The following is a 15,908-nucleotide window of genomic DNA, read 5'->3' as shown; positions in this document are numbered from 1 at the left end:
TAACCAAAAGAAAAGGCCTGTGAAGTGGGACCCAATCCCAGAGGTGGATACTTAGGTCGCTTTGCTCAAAAACCCCACGCTCACTGTAAGGCATTACCTAAAGATTGCTGCTAGGGACATTATGGAAAGAGTTTGTGTGATCTTCCTTACCTCCCTGTAGCCTGGGCAGCTGATTTGGGATTGAAGGGAGGTGATCTTTCCACCAAGGAGCCAGGGCCATCAGCGCCCAGCCCCACATGCAGCCTGCCCCACAACCGAGCAGCAGTCACTGATTTTCTTAAGTGTCGTAGCACAGGGACACAGCGTTCATCTATTATCAATGGCAGGGCTATTAGAATTAAATTTGAGGTTCTTTCCCTGTCCTCAGGTTGAGAGGTCCAAATTACATCTTATGGCAATGCCTGGGCAGGAGCGAGGAGAAGGCAGCACCAAGCCCTGCTTCGGCAGCTGCCCAGGGTGGAGCTTGGGTTTCACAAGGCGAGAAGGGAGCAGGATCTGCAGCACAGCAGTGGGACATTTTGGAAAGCATGTGTGAATCTGCCATCCCGGGCTCTGGGCCCAGCTCCACACCTGCCAGCTCTCACCACCACCTGCCTACCTGTCCTAAAGGTTAGCATCCTTGGCACCAGGACCACTCCTTGTTGGGTCTGGCAACAAGCACGGGGCAGGAGGCACGCAGCTGCTCTCCCACAGGGCTTTTAGTAGCTGGATAATTCTCAATGACTCAAGGAGGGCTGGTCTTGAGAAGTGGTTTGATGCCAGAGCTATTAAAACTAATGCTACCTTTGGACTGAGACAAAAGAGAAGGAGTTTGCGGGTAGATCTGAAAGAACTTGATGCTGCCTGCAATGAGTGCCTCTAGCTGCATCAGCTGGCGAGTCACTTAGGAGTGTCTAATTTAGTGACTCTTAGGAAACAAAATTTTAGCAACCAGCTCTCCCATTTAGACTGGTGTGAGGGAGAAGTCAAGGGCTTGGTTCACTGCAGCCTGGTGCGAAGCAGTGTCAGGCGCTTCCTTTCCAATTCGGTAGTTTTCCAGCAGACTTGCTCTAGTATAGAGATTTGGCAGCCAGCAGGAGAGCTGCGAATGGAACACGCTGCTACGACACTGGAAATCTTGGGCAAGACGCTCACCAGGCATAAGTCAGGAGAGCCCCTGTGTTTTATAGGTAATGAATCACCTCTCACAGAGTGACGGACGCTGACAACACAGTGCAGCGTGTGCGTTACTGACCAGTAACATGGTATCATGGGATCTGCGATGCTGGGTTTGCATCCTGCCTTTTCTTGCTCCTCCATTCCTGCTCACACCATGTGGCCATGGAGAACCTCTGTTCCTGATACCTTCCTCTACCTCTGTCCACCCCGGAGCTGAAGAGCCCCTCAGGGCTGGATTGCTGTGGGGGAGGGAGCGTAGGAAGGAGGATGAGTGAAAGAGAATCACAGCCCACTCTTCCCTTTCGGCTGCTGGTGCTCTCAGAGGTCTCAGCCCTTGGATAATGTGGCCACTGGCCTCACTGAAGTGTCATGATATGGTTTTGGCACTGTGAGTGATTCAAATAGCATCACTCATCACCATTCCCACGGCGATCGGGTATGTAATGCTCTGCCCATTTTGTAACCTCTACTTTCTCCCAGAGAAGAAGGAACTAAAAAGAGGGGTTCAGCACTAATTTCGAAGCGGATGCCCTGAATCAGAGTGCACCAAAATATACATGGATCCCACTCATTCCCAGCACGACCAGTGTAATGTCAATGTTTTTTATTACCACTGTGTTTCCATTATGCAGCGGTTACATCTATTTTTACCAAGCTTGGACATGCAGGGAAAACAAATGAAAAAAAGAGCACTAGAAGAAGAATTAGTTAAGGAAAACCAGCTAGCCTGATGCTGAGGTTTTTGATTTGTTGCAGCAGCAGTACATTAATCTAAAATAGTGTCGCGTGGATGCTTTCCGCTTTTTCTCACTGCATTGTATTATTCCACAACTGCCCAAAGGTAGGTTGTTTTGTGCCTTCTTCATAGGATCTTGCATTGAGTCTGCAGACTGCAACTTTCCAGCTTCATCAGGCTGTGTCACTAAGTGTATGATATGAATATTTTTTCGGAAGTGAATCCTGGTGATGAAAAGGAAAGGATTCCTCCGCAGGAAACCATTAGTTGCCTCAAGTCCCCTCTTAACCTACAGGATTTGAGTCTACAGCTCTGCTCTCCTCAGCCTGTGCCCTCACCGTAGTCACATGCTGTAGCCAGGAATGCAGGCACAGGGGATGAGAAAAACCAAAGGAAGGAGTCTGTTTCTGTACCCCATTAGATAATCCCAGACAGTACTGGGATTATTTATTGTTATTAACATGTGTTACCTTCCAGATTCCCTGCCCTAGCTATAAAATGCATATAGATGCAGACTAAGTCCATGATCTGGCTTTTGAGACCATAAGCTGAACTGATTTCCGCCTTCCTCTTTATTTCTGCAAGGTAAAAGAATTTGCCTTGTTTTAGTAGGGCCAGGATTTCGACTGAGGATTGAGAGAGTTGAGGCAAGGTTCAGAGTTAGACCCAAAGCTGTAAGAGCCTGGGAACTGTCTTTGGACACTATTCTTGTCCCTTTCCCTGTCTCTTCCTCTGACCAAGCACTTCTCCGTGTCTCTGTTATCTCTCTGTTAGGATGGGATTATGCTGCTAAACCACTTTAATACGGGGCTTTGGGAGAGACTGGAGAATGCCCTTGAAATACTGATGGAAAAAACATTGCAGTTCTCACTTTTTAGAAATGTCCATATATAGCCAAACTTAGGCAAACTTAGTCTCCAAGGGGATTTATTTATCCTAGTAGGCTGCGTGCTCTGTGGGTTTCTCCAATGATACTCTGCTCCTCAGGTTTACATTCCCAGGGGCTGAATCCTGGAAAGATCAGCTTTGAAGAACACATTGTGACGTATCTCGCCCAAGAAGTACGAGTCTCCCTGTCCTGCCTTTGTAGCCTGTCTGTTGTCAGATCACCTAAAAGGAGCCTCATCCACCACCGTTAGTGTTACAGATTGGCAGCAAAATGAGATTAGCGATGCATCGTGCAACGTGCATGCCACACGTGGATGGGTGCGTGTGCTGCTGATGATACAGAGCCCTTTTTAGCACCTTTCCCCCAGTATTTCAGTTGTTTAATGTGTCTATTAACTTTCAGAGAAAATGGGAGAGGTGGAGAAATAGCATTCTTTGCGGGAAAACTAAAGCATGACGGTCTGTGACTTTTTCCCAGTTTCTCCGTAACTCGCTGGTAGAGCTGAGGATCTCCTTGTTCCCAGCTGATTGTGCAAGACACTGCCCACGGCTGTGATACTCTGGATCCGGTCGGTGATGCTGCTCGTCTTGGGTGGTTCTGCGTTTGCCAGGGTGCTTTGGTGAGCAGGGCGACCTGCGGGGAGTTTGTCTGACCATGGGGATGTGCGTGCTCCCCCCGGAGACGTGCCACACACGTGCCAGGCTCAAAGCGTGTCTGTTACTTACCTGCCTCGTGTTCTGGCTCGATCGCAACCCCACCTCCTGCCAGGGCCCCGTAGGATGGGGTGGCTGACGGCAGCCTGCCATGTTCCTGGCTCGGTGTGAATTTCTGCCCCCCCGCAGCGAGTCTGGGATTGCCAGCTTCCCAGAAAAGGCCATCCCTCCCACGGTGAAAGAGCAGGTCTCCAGCCCAGTACAAATCCCTTTGGGAACTCCTCTTTTTCTTTTGGGAGCTTCCCGATGCCGCTGCTGCTGCTTTTGTCCCTGTCCCCGTTTCCTCCCTGTCACTCTGTCTGACCTCTGTGCAGCCGGCTCACCTGCTGTCCGAAGTGACATTTCTGCCAGGTGATGGGTAGCTCCAGCTCTTTGGTTTTTTTTCCATGAGCTGTTGCCCATCATCTGAAGTAGGGGAAGCGCACTCACCAGCAGCTGGGTGCAGAAAGCAGAAAGCTCTCCTGCTGTTGTGCTTCTCACTTGCAGGGAGGTGGCCAGCTGTGATGGCTTCCAGTTCCCCAATGGCTTTCCAAGTGTCTGTGCAAATTTAGCCTGTGCCTGGGGCTGGACAAGTGTAAGATAGGTTGGTCCACAAGCACCAAAGCTCCTCAAGGGGCTGTGCAGCTCTGCCTTTGCTGGCAGGGCCACCTTCTTCTCTTAGCACCAATGCTGAAGCAAACCTCAAGCATCTCCGGCGTCGGCAGAAAGGTCGGCGCCAGGAGGAGGGACACCCGGGCACAGCCCAAGCCCTGTGGGCGCCACTTGAGCCTCCTTGGGACCCGACCTGGAGTATCGGATCCAGGGTGATGATCTGAGGAGACAGGCTTCTGCGGGACTGCTTTCTCTCTCCAGCAAGGGCACGGTTTCTCAATTTATCCCAATTAAAATAATGAATAAGGATGATTGATTTAACAAAAAAAAAAATAATCAGGAGTAATATTTTAACCATAGAAATCGGCTCCAGTAGCAACATTTTGTAAACATGGCTTAAAATTAGGCTTCAATCACTATATCTGTGTATCGCCGTGGCCTGGATTGCACTTGGCCCCCCTCCAGGAGCCCACTTGATATCCATGAGAGACTTCCAGCAGGGAGGGAATCCAGGCTGTGCAGTGGCCACTGACACCGCTCTTTTGACAACAGGGATTTTTTTTCCATCCTGTTCAAATGAGGGGGATATATTTTATATTTATGGTCAGCAATAACTGGAGAAATGTTCCCCTCTTCAGCTGTTATATGTAATTCTGGACCCTAAGGATTTCTTGCAAGAAGACATCTTTCAGCACCACAAAGAATTTGATTTTTAGGTGCTCTGACTCTGTTGACCCGAATACCGTCCTATAAACCATAAATAACGTGCTTAATAACATTACGATTTTTGTGGTATCATGTTCTCATAGCAAAGCTTCAAGTTCATGCTAGCTTTTTTTGTAGTCATCTGACAGGATGACTAAATTATTTATCAAGTTCTGGTTTGTAGCTGAGAGAGTCTCCTGCTTCCTGATGATAGCTGTCACCACAGAGTCCCTACTGTCATCTAAATAATCGGTAGAAGGGCACAAGGGAAATGGACCACAAAAGGGGTATAGGTGCCACCTACCATCTATCACATACAACTTATTCTTTTTTTGCATGGTAGGGGCCAAATCCTGCTGATGTACAGATTTCTTCCTGCAGGATGTGTTTTCCTGCCTGCTCATAGACCTCTGAGGAAGTGCCTGCACCTTACAAAACGCATGAAGGACCAGGACCTCTGCATAACAGCCTAATCTCACTGCTGGGGAGTGCGTCTAGCAGCGGGAATCGATTCAAGATGACTAGTTAGGAGCACTCGTATCTCAGCACTCAGCCTGCTCCCCTCTGCTGCGTTTGGAGGTCATCTCAACAATGCCAAAAATAGAAATTGCGAGTTCTTTGTGCTTGCCAGTTTTTATATGTGGGGGTTTCACATTTTCAGGTTCCTTCCCTGCAACTTTGAAGAGGCATGAAACAGACTTCTTAGGAAAAACACATGCCGTGCCTCGTTCTCCACCCCTGCCTGAACAGTGGGGACCACTTCTTCATTCGATGAGTCCAAAGCATCAGCTAGTCTGAGGTGTGAGAAAATCATGTAAAGTGCCTCTGCTGGTGGATGCCTGTCAAAAGGAAACAACCCTGGTTTACCCAGAGAATGTGGAAAGGTAAGAAAACAAGGTGGCTGAAGTGATTTCATTTCAAGGTTTTGTCAGGGAAATGTATTGGACTTCATACCTCTGCTACTGAGGGCTTCAAACTTCTAATCCCATGGAATCTAATTTCTGAAAAACGTGGTAGTGAGGGTGGAAGGGAGAAAAACTCTTCACCAAGCAAGGTGTTGCTCCATGAATAGAGAATGAATACAGCCAGCATCTGTAGTGACCCAACAAGGAAATTAACCCAGTGTGAGACTTCACACCAATGACTGAAATGGGTTTCTAAGAGAACCTGTTTGGGGTTTTGGTTTGGTTTTTGTGTTTGAGTTGGTTTAGAATTTTTTTGATTTGTTGGTTTGGGTGTTTTTTTAAAGTCTGCAGGGGGACTTCTGTGTCCTTTAAACAGGCTATTTCTTCAAACAGACTTGACCTCATAGTGAAAGCAGGCCAGTGACTTTTCATGGCTCAAGGTCTAAACGTTGCCAAGAGATAAACTATTTATAGGCTTAACACCTGACTAGGTGTTAAATAGCTCTTGCCAATAGACCTTTTGGTGCAGAATTATCACTTCAGACTGAGACTGGACTGAAAACCCAAAGACCTGGAATGCTTGCAAGGATTCAGTTAGGATTTAAGATCTATTTAAAAAAGTGCATTTAATGCATCTTCTGTAAGGTATGTGTCACTCAGCAGGATTAGAGACTTTGGTAATGATAGACAAGTCCTTTACCTCTATCTAAACAACACAGCAGTGAATTTACTTAAAAGAAAATCACCTAAGTGTTTAAATACAGCATTAAAACACAAATGGGTTTATCTGCACCAAATGAGCCTTCTGCAAGCTGGATCTATGTTTAACAGTCTCCACTGGGTGGTGGCCCCCCTCATTCTAACACAAATATTCCCTTGACCCCAGTATATTTGTTATAAAAGCAAGAGAAAAGAAGTATCAAAGCTTATTGGACTGACTTGCTTGTTTGTAGAAGCTGACAGAGCATAGTTGACCTTAGACATGTGGGGGGGAGTCAGGGAGCAGGACTTTATTCATACATTTTATAGTGCAATAGATGTTTCAACATCTCACAACCCTCTAACCCTCTTGGTTGCCTTGTGTGGGGCTACAGGGATCACAACCAATTTGCTGAAAAACGTTGCCTTATAAAACAGTCTGGGGCCTCTTCTACTGCAACTCTAATCCTCTAATAAATAAGTGGAGAAAAACAGACTGTGTCTCTCACAAAAGGGTGGAAGCAGAAGCTCAGAGGTGTCCCCCCATCCACACTGCTCTCACGCAAGCGTGTGCTCTGAGGCCATTTTAGGGCAAGGTCCACAGTCGCCTGGAGGGAAAGAATCCAACCATGGTCAAAACCCAAGTCCTGGGGGCTGAGGATGTGCCTGTGGGGTCTGAGAAAAGCACTAAGCGAGGCAAGTAGGCTTCACTTCGTCCAGGCAGGTTTCTTCAGGTTGGCTCTACCCAAGTGTTGCATGGTTGTGCGGAGCCAGCAGCACAGCAGAGCTAACAGCCAACGATGGAAATGGGAAGCAAGGGGGTCAGGAGGCTCAGGGTGCTTATAGCCGCTTTCAGTGCAGTCTTGTCTTGCAGGGATAGTGTGGTGGAGCCGTCCAAGCATCACTGCCCTCTCCCTCAGGCACAGCAGCCCTGCTGACTGCGGTACCTGGTTGGAGTCTGCAGCTCCAAGATCTCCCTGGGCAAGAGGCATGCTTTAGACCCCACCTTCTATAGCAGACAAGCTCAGCAAGGCAGAAATGCATCCCTTTCAGCAGCTTCATGTCATCTTGGCCTAGCGGACAACATCAGCAATTAATTGCTGTGATGCTGCTAAGCTGCACTACGCCGTCCTGGCTTACTTTCTTCCCCAGCAGAGCTGTATTGGTAAATTGAAGAAGGTTTGTGTCCCTCGTGCTGGTATCAGCTGGAGAACTGTGTGCTCCCAGTTCCCAACCATGAGGCTATGCAGATCCCATGGTCAAACTGGGCTGCAGCTATTACAGAAGGGATCTGGCTCCCTTGTCCTCTACCTCGACAGTGCTGCCCGGGCACCCAGGCTCAGTCCCAGGAGCGTGGGTCTGACTCGCTCCCCGCTATTCCTGCCATCTTCCGCCGGCTACACCCCCAGCACCTCTCGGCACAGCTGATTGACCGCACGACAGCGCAGGAGCAGAGGGAGGCAATGACAGCTGCCCTTAGTACAGTAAAAGAGCCAGCAAGTGCCTTAGAGTAACACTGGCAGGCAATTTGTCACTGGTTTGCAGCAGGAAATCTTCATATTCTTTGTATTTAGCAACTTTCTTCTCTACTTTTTGCCGCCGGCAAATAAAACGAAGAAATGCACAAGACTATTTTATAAAAGTTAGTTCAAACAGTGAGAATGTTGTTAAAGGGACCCTTTGGTGTCAACGGAGCTTTTAATTGTGCTATGCCACACAAAGAGGATTTCCATGATGTTGGGGGAGTTTGTAAAAACAACTACCTTTTGCAGGGGAAGTCTGGCAGTTCTGACAGCTCAGCCCCCCAACGGCCTCCTGAAATAACAGGAATGATAATAATCATAATACTTAATAATTGCACGCATTAATGTCCTGTGGTACCAGACGTTAACGAGCTCTTCTCCCACACACCGTGCGCAGTGTCCACGAAAGGCAGGCTCGGCCCGGCCAGGTGCAGGCAGGGGGAGGTGAGCAGGGCAGGGAACCCAGAGCCCGTCTGGGACGAGGGGAACTTGGCTGTCTTAACGCTGGCGAGAAAGTATCCCAGAGTATCCCAGTGCTTTCTATAAATAAAGCAAGGGCATAACACCAGGGAGAACGAAGAGCCAGTTCAGCTAAAGGACAGAGCTGGCAGCAAAAGAAATAAAGGGCCATGGGTGGTTTAGAAGAAAGCTTGTGATCAGAGGAGAGAGGTGTTGAACAATATATCACTGGGTGTAACGGCAGCTGGGGCTAGAGCCATGTCGGACACCGTCCCTTTGCACTCTCTCATTGCAAGCTACAGCCTTTTGAAAGCCCTCCAATGCTGGAGGTGCCCAAATCGCTTAGCACTGTCCCATAGGCATGGAGAGTCCCCCGGGAGCTGCGAGCTCTGTGTCCCCGCGTGCCCAGCGCTGCTCAGGCTGAGCAGCTTCCTGCTTTTCTCACACCAGAACCCCAACAGAAGCGGGTGATCACCAGCTCACAGCCTGGGGGTTATACCTGGAGGGCTTCTCCTGGGCTTGCAGCGGGCTGCCAGGTCCAAGCCCCCAGCAATATTCATCAAGAGCCTCTGTATTTTAAGCCTGACTAGAGGAGGGGGAGGCAGCGCTCCATTACCCACATTTTTGCCCAGCTTCTTCACTGGCCGCCAGGGTAGGTAACAGAGGATAATCCCCACTGACTGCAGAAAGAACCTGAGCTCCCAAATCTCGAGTCCCCTTTTGGCAATAAATCAGGATTTGCATTGCCCGGTTCAGCAGGTCTTGCAACCCCTTACTGTGTTGTCGTGGTTTTGGCCTCAAACCAGGACATGTGTGTAGCCCAGATTTCCTTGCTTGTTTTTGATGCATCTCGTTACATTACGAATGAGGACTGTACTAAATGCTGACTAACAGCAGCAGGGGACAAGACTTACAGATGCAATGGGTCCCTTTTGAGTACCTTGCTCCGATTACCAATACCGTACTATCGTGCTAATTTATTAAGTGCATAACTGGAACAACGGAGATACACGAAGCTGGATGAGACTGTGGGCAGACAGAGACAGCCCTGTATTACGCAGTCTGATATTGTGTCAGGGGGAGCTTAGTCCTTACCTGACTCTCAATTTTTTGAGCTCTGCTGCCAGTTTATTTTTCTCTCCCTCTGTCATTTCATTGAACTCTACTTCTGCTTCTTAGTTGGGATTGCTCGTTTCCTCTTCACACCATTAGCCTCATAAAATCTTATCAAACTTAAGAGCTTGATTCCTGTTCTGTCACAAAAGAAATGAAATGGTGCATTTAACAGGTGCATGAGGGTAGATTTAGATTAGATATCAGGGAGAAATTTTTCATTCTGAGGGTGGTGAGCCCCTGGCCCAGGTTGCCCAGAGAAGCTGTGGCTGCCCCATCCCTGGAGGTGTTCAAGGCCAGGTTGGACGGGGCTTTGAGCAACATGGTCTGGTGGGAGGTGTCCCTGCCCAGGGCAGGGGGGGTGGAACTAGATGATCTCTAAGGTCCCTTCCAACCCAGACCATTCTATAATTCTAGATTTTATGAGGCACTCCATTCAGGGACTTGGTAAACTTCCAGATTGTCCAGTGTCCTGGATAGATTTATTAGCTTCCCGGAGATCAAGTCCCAAATGATTGACGTTCCTACACTGGGAACGGAGCTTGGAGGAAGATGTTCATGTAATAACTGGCCCCAGCGTCATTGCTGTACCTAACCCAAAGAATTTTACAGCACAAGCAAAGACCTAGGCTTCAGCCTGTGCAGGATGCAGCACTGACTCATGGGTCCTGAGGTAGGACTTGAAAAATGTCATGAACCAAACAGGAGTCATCCGTAACTACAGCTGCTATTGCTGAAGACTTGGAACTAAGAGTTATTTCCTTAACACAGTATGTTTTTCTTCTTTGGTCGCATTCCTGATTTGTTACCTTTTTCTCATAATGAATAACTGTATTTGGGTTGCTGTATTTATATAAAAATGCATATTTTTTTGATGTATTATTTTCTTTGAGGCAAATCCCCATATAGAAATGTGGCTCAGCTCAAATTTGAACAGACACTTTGAATCTACTGTGTGCTTGGCTTCCTGCACTCATGACACCGTCTCACCTCAGCTGTCGATACACCGTACTAAGGTAATTTTCCTGAAGAACAGCGTGCCACGCGCTCACTTCTCCAGGGGCCCAAACTTGAATCCAAATGACAACAGACAAATAGCTGGAAACATCTGGGCTGAGCTTGGCTGACGCTCTGTGCACTGAGAGGGCAGAATTTTAAGAGTTAAGAGTTTGTGTTCATTTAAGGAGAAAATGCCATTCCCTGAGATTGTCTGACATAAACATGAATAGGCAAAGAGATTTATCCAACCTCATGGATGATTGAGACATGAGTGACACCTTTGTCCTCCTCTTCCCTGGGAAGATACACAACAGTCAATCAAGTCAACCAAAGCGTCACCAAATCATGAATTTCTTACTTGGTGTTCACTTGTCTGTACCTGCTGAAATGGCCTTTGGCTTCAGCAAGCATTTTGCCCTTAGAAAAGAGTTCATAGCTGCCCTTCTCTACGTGAAGCTGTTAAAGAAGAGAGTCACCCAACAACATGCAGAAAAAGCTGAATGTCATGGAGGAGTGCCAATCTTTCTGGCCTCACACCCACACTATGAGAGTAAGGACAGCAAGACCCGTCCCTCATCTCTCAGAGAGGGTTGGAGGTGACCATTTCTCCTCTCCTCCCCTGGGGACCAGAGGAAGGGACTGACCATATGTTGGTACTGACGATGCTGTCTATCATCTAGGCCATGCAGGGCACAATTGTAGGTCGCCTTGGTTACCTTCCTTCCAGACTTGGGCTCTCTCTGCTGGCAGGTAACACCATCAATGTGGGACAAGATGTTTGCATCAGCCAAAAAACTATTCAATTGACATGTTCTTTAAAAATTATTGTTGCTTATTTACCAGCAAAGACTGATCAGGCAATAATTTTCGTCAGGTTTCTTTTGATATTATTTCTAGTTACTGATTTTCTGTTGAGACACAATTATTTAATTCTTTACTCAAGTCATAAGCTCAATGATGCTGACGTAGATTGAAAGGGAATTGGTTGCATTCATTGGTGTTTTAAGGAGATAAGTTAGAAGAGCTGAGGGCAGGATGCATCCCTTGTCTCTAATAGATCTGTCATCAGCATACTGAATGCCGTGATGGTTTGAAAAGTTCTTTAAAAATTTATGAGTTGATGACAGGGGAAGTTTAATATTCTGATTTTTATAAAGCTTGATTGGTTTCAAGCGCAATCACACTACTTTGAAAATTTTATTTTATGAAGCAAGGTCATTTCAGTCATTTTTGCAATTTCAACCTATCTCTTAGGTTCAATATTAAGTTAAGTGGTAATGTAACGAGAAATCTGATGTATTTTATTAGGTTTTGCTTTTTAAAGAAAGACTACACTGCCTGCTTACAGACAGATCAAGACTATGCTTCTGGAATCAGACTTTGTATGAGAAACACCAGCTTGCAGTGATGAGATTTTTTTCCTGATACACTTCTTAACCCTGATAATAGTAATGATGTGTGATGCATTGTCATGGCAAACAATCGCCTGGCTCTGCTCGGTAGTGCACAATAGCAAAGATGACAAAGGGTGGTGTTGAGACAAAGAAAAGAGTCTCTTTCATTGCTCTGGCATCAGTGCTTTCAATGCCAAAGGGGTTTTGGTCTGAGTGCTTATAGAGATGACAGTATTTTGAAATGTTCTGCGGGCAAAATGGATGGGTGTTTTTATAAACATGTATATCTATATGGGTAGGGCTCCTTATGAGGATGAAGTGGACTAAATACAGGCTGGGGGAATATAAAACAGACCTGTCCAGCTTCTTGACAAGTTGGTGCAAAGATTATACTTTAGCAGGGCACTCAGGGGCCAGGCAGCAAATACATTGCGTCATATTGCTCAATGGGGAAAGGCATTCAGGAGGCTGGCGGGTTTTCCAACAGGAAGACTCAACCCAGAAATTACCAACATGGAATTTCACGGAATTTCACAGAATTTTTTCAGAGTTGGAAAGGACCTCTAGAGATCATCTAGTCCAACTCCCCTGCCAAAGCAGGATTGCCTAGAGCACATCACTCAGGACTGCATCCAGGTGGGTCTTGAAAGTCTCCAGAGACGGGGACCCCACAGCCTCCCTGGGCAGCCTGTTCCAATGCTCTGTCACCCTCACCGTAAAGAAGTTTTTTCTCATATTTGATCGGAACTTCCTATGTTCCAGCTTGTGCCTGTTACCCCTCATCCTGTTACTGGGAACCATTGAAAAGAGTCTGTCTCCATCCTCCTTAAACCCACCCTTTAGATACTTGTAAACATTAATAAGGTCTCCCCTCAGCCTTCTCTTCTCCAGGCTAAAGAGTCCCAGCTCTCTCAGCCTTTCCTCATAAGGGAGATGCTCCAATCCCTCACGCGACAGCCTTTATATCGCACTTCTCTCATAAGTTTGACATCAACGTCTAACTCCGAAGATTTGAAATTTTATGAATCTGTGAGCCCAGATCCTGATAGGCAAGATTGACATATATTTATCAGTGTAATTCAGAGTGTGATGGTCTCTTGAATGCATCCTTCTGTATGGATGGATGCCAAGCCTCTCCTGAGGATTTTCTTCAGATGAGATGTTTGTCCTGCCACCTCTGCAGAGATTAATTCAGTGGACACAACTGCTGTAGTCTTGGAGAAAGTACCTGGTCTCAGGTTTTACAAATGGAAAAAAGAGATATGGTCCCAGCTACTAATTTTCCACTGAGCACAGAATAAGCCTGGCAGATATGGGATGAAAAATGAGGCTTCTGTTCCAGGGTTAGTCCCGTTCAAAATGTCTTAAGTGATCTTATGCATTTGATTTGTTTATGGTGATAAATTTTGGAAGTCTGGAGTCTTTTATTACTGGTGGCAGAGGTCTTTGAGGGCAAGCTGCAAGAGAAAGGTCTTGAAATGTGCAAAACTAATGGGTACGTCTGGTAAGTTGCTGATTCATTTGAAGAGGTGGAACAAAATCCTCCCAACACACGTGGGAAGGACTGTGACCCTCGGATCTTTTACACCATTTTGAGAAGGACAATGGGCAAGTCAGCTGGATGTAGGCAACTAGGTGGGTAGGTTTGGGCAGCAACTTAGATAAAGCAGGTTGATGCACGTATGTGTCAGAGGTCTACAGTATGTGAATAGATTTCACAGTGGTGGCCACATCATGGTTGAGGGATAGATTAGATGGACTCACGCATGAGCAGCAGCTGCACATACTCAGTTTCCCAGATCTGTCCTCGGCTTTTTTGGGGCTGAGTCAACCAGTTGTGCACATATGTGTCGTATTATGCATGGTGGTGTTCTATCTTTTTATTTTTATTGACTCCATATTATCTGCTATAAATTCTGACTTTGCCATGATGAATCTTCTCATTGCCTTCTCCAATCTCCCTTCCCTATGTTGCAAGATAGATTTAAATTCGATCAGTGCCTACTGACATCATCCCAGTTTGTTTTTATTTTCTGGGATGCCACCCTTTAATGCACAGCACTAAGTTTATTGATAGAGCTGTCTATCATGTACAGGAAAGTTACTACTCAGTAATTCTTCCTTTTTGTACCAAATTCTTTAGAAACACTGCTTTTTCTGAAAATCCCCAACAAGCAAGGTCCCCATAAAGGTTTCTTCTTTTAAATTCAAGGGTATGGTGGAGTTTGGAATTAAGTTGCCTACGTGTATTCACCCAACTGGGTCAACAAAACCTTTCTTTTGCTGTTCTGCAGCTGCAGCAAATACCTCATGTGAGACTGCTGGGGGCCTCCAGTCGCTCACGATGAGTTGGGAGTGCAGTAGGTGTCTTTTTCCTGAGGATGCTTAGCCAGTACAGAACTCTGACCTGTCCACCCACGATGGTAAAGGCACATACTTCCTAAATCAAACTGTGTTTTTTTCTGCTTGCTCCTATTCAGCCTAAGCATCTGCATAATGCACACCTATTTTTTATATTTCATTGCCGCTGTCCTCAGACAGAGTGGTGGACTCTCTGCACAAATACATCATCAGGTCCTTTCCAGGTCTGTTTGCAATTGTGGTTGTCAGCAAATTACCCTGAACCATACGGGATCAGCAGAGAGCCTTTCACTCATCTCCAAAGAGCCTGAGGTCTTATTGTTTCTTTATATGATATCACTCCGGAGCTCAAAAAGAAAAAGTCTTAATGTGTTGTAAGAACTTCATATGGCAAGTCAGCGTATGCCATTTGCATGTCACCTTATTTCACAGATCTGAGACGCAATTTTAAAAAATCTCTTGATGGAACATACATGCCTCTCCCTGAAGTGCTCCTTGTGCTCCTCGGCCTGAGCTGCATCTTCTTTGGGAACGAGTAAGTACAAGTAAAATAAACAGGGATATAGTGATTTCCAGTAGCTAAAGCTCCTCTCGTTCTTGACATAAATAAATGCAAAAGACTGCATTCCCTGGCCTCGTCTGTCAATTTTGCAGCATGCAGTGAAGAACTTAAGGATGGATGGAAAGTGTCTGGAAGTGGAGTTTTAGCTATATGAAGGAATCCTTTATTGGAAGAAAGGTGGAGAAAGCCTGCACCTTCTGCAATATTTTCCCCAGCTACTCTCTTGCCACACTGATTTGTGCCTGTAATGGATATCTTGGGTGAAGGACTTCACCCTCTTCACCCAAGTCCAGCCGATTTCCAGTAAGGTATCAGTACACGTGCACATGTACATGCAAAGAGAGACAGTGAGTGCCTATTCATGTGTATGGTTTACATGACAGGTGGGTCAGAAGAGACAAACATAGTCTGTCATAAAGTATAATTACTCTAGGAAAAGAAAAGGTTAGTATTATCTGGTTGATCTTTCTTTGCATATTTGTGTTATTTCCAGCATGTTATGAGACATTAGTGGGTTTTGACTAATTGCTTTGTCCTCACTTACTCCGGTGTGACTCCATCAGCTTCTCTGGTACTGAACCAATATACCTGAACACGCCACTAAACGATTATTGGTTCCCATGCTTTGTTACACAGATGTGACGCAGAGCAGAAGCAAGCTGACCCTGAGGCCAAACATGTGGTGTGGTTACAAAGATCAGTGATGAGGACAGCACCCTCCAATTACTCCAGTGGTTTCTGGTAAATCTTTCCTTTTTTTTTTCCCCTTTTTAAAAAATAAATAAAAATTTATTAATAAAATGATTATGAAACACTCCATTCCTGTTCACATCCTGAGCACTGAACCAATAGCCAGAGACATTTCGTAGCACTGGTGAAAATTTACACTATCAATCAGTTTTTGGTGGTAGGAGTGTTTTGGGTCTTGCCAGACACGAATGTGTCTAAAGCTCTGCTGGTGCCATGTGCTGCCCAGGCTGACCCAAGTTCATTGGGAGCTGCTGCCTGCAAAAGTGAAGTCTTGATGCACGTGGGGGGTTTGGGATTATTGTGTTTTTCCGTGACTACGTTTTAAAGGTGGCCACGGTTTCCTGTGAAACT

At 46.3% G+C, this 15,908-nt stretch overlaps 1 long non-coding RNA gene across 1 annotated transcript; it reads left to right on the top strand.

Annotated features, from left to right (window-relative positions):
* Positions 1-5,438: 5,438 nt before the first annotated feature.
* LOC134514635 (uncharacterized) lies at positions 5,439-15,535 on the top strand. Its single transcript, XR_010070761.1, has 3 exons — positions 5,439-5,676; positions 14,678-14,780; positions 14,900-15,535. It is a non-coding gene; the product is annotated as an uncharacterized LOC134514635 (long non-coding RNA).
* The last annotated feature ends 373 nt before the right edge of the window (positions 15,536-15,908 follow it).

Source organism: Chroicocephalus ridibundus, chromosome 4 (genome assembly GCF_963924245.1).
Source record: "Chroicocephalus ridibundus chromosome 4, bChrRid1.1, whole genome shotgun sequence".
In the NCBI taxonomy this organism is placed as follows: Eukaryota; Metazoa; Chordata; class Aves; order Charadriiformes; family Laridae; genus Chroicocephalus; species Chroicocephalus ridibundus.
The sequence above is the reverse complement of the archived record's forward strand: the minus strand, read 5'-3'. Positions and strand labels throughout refer to the sequence as shown.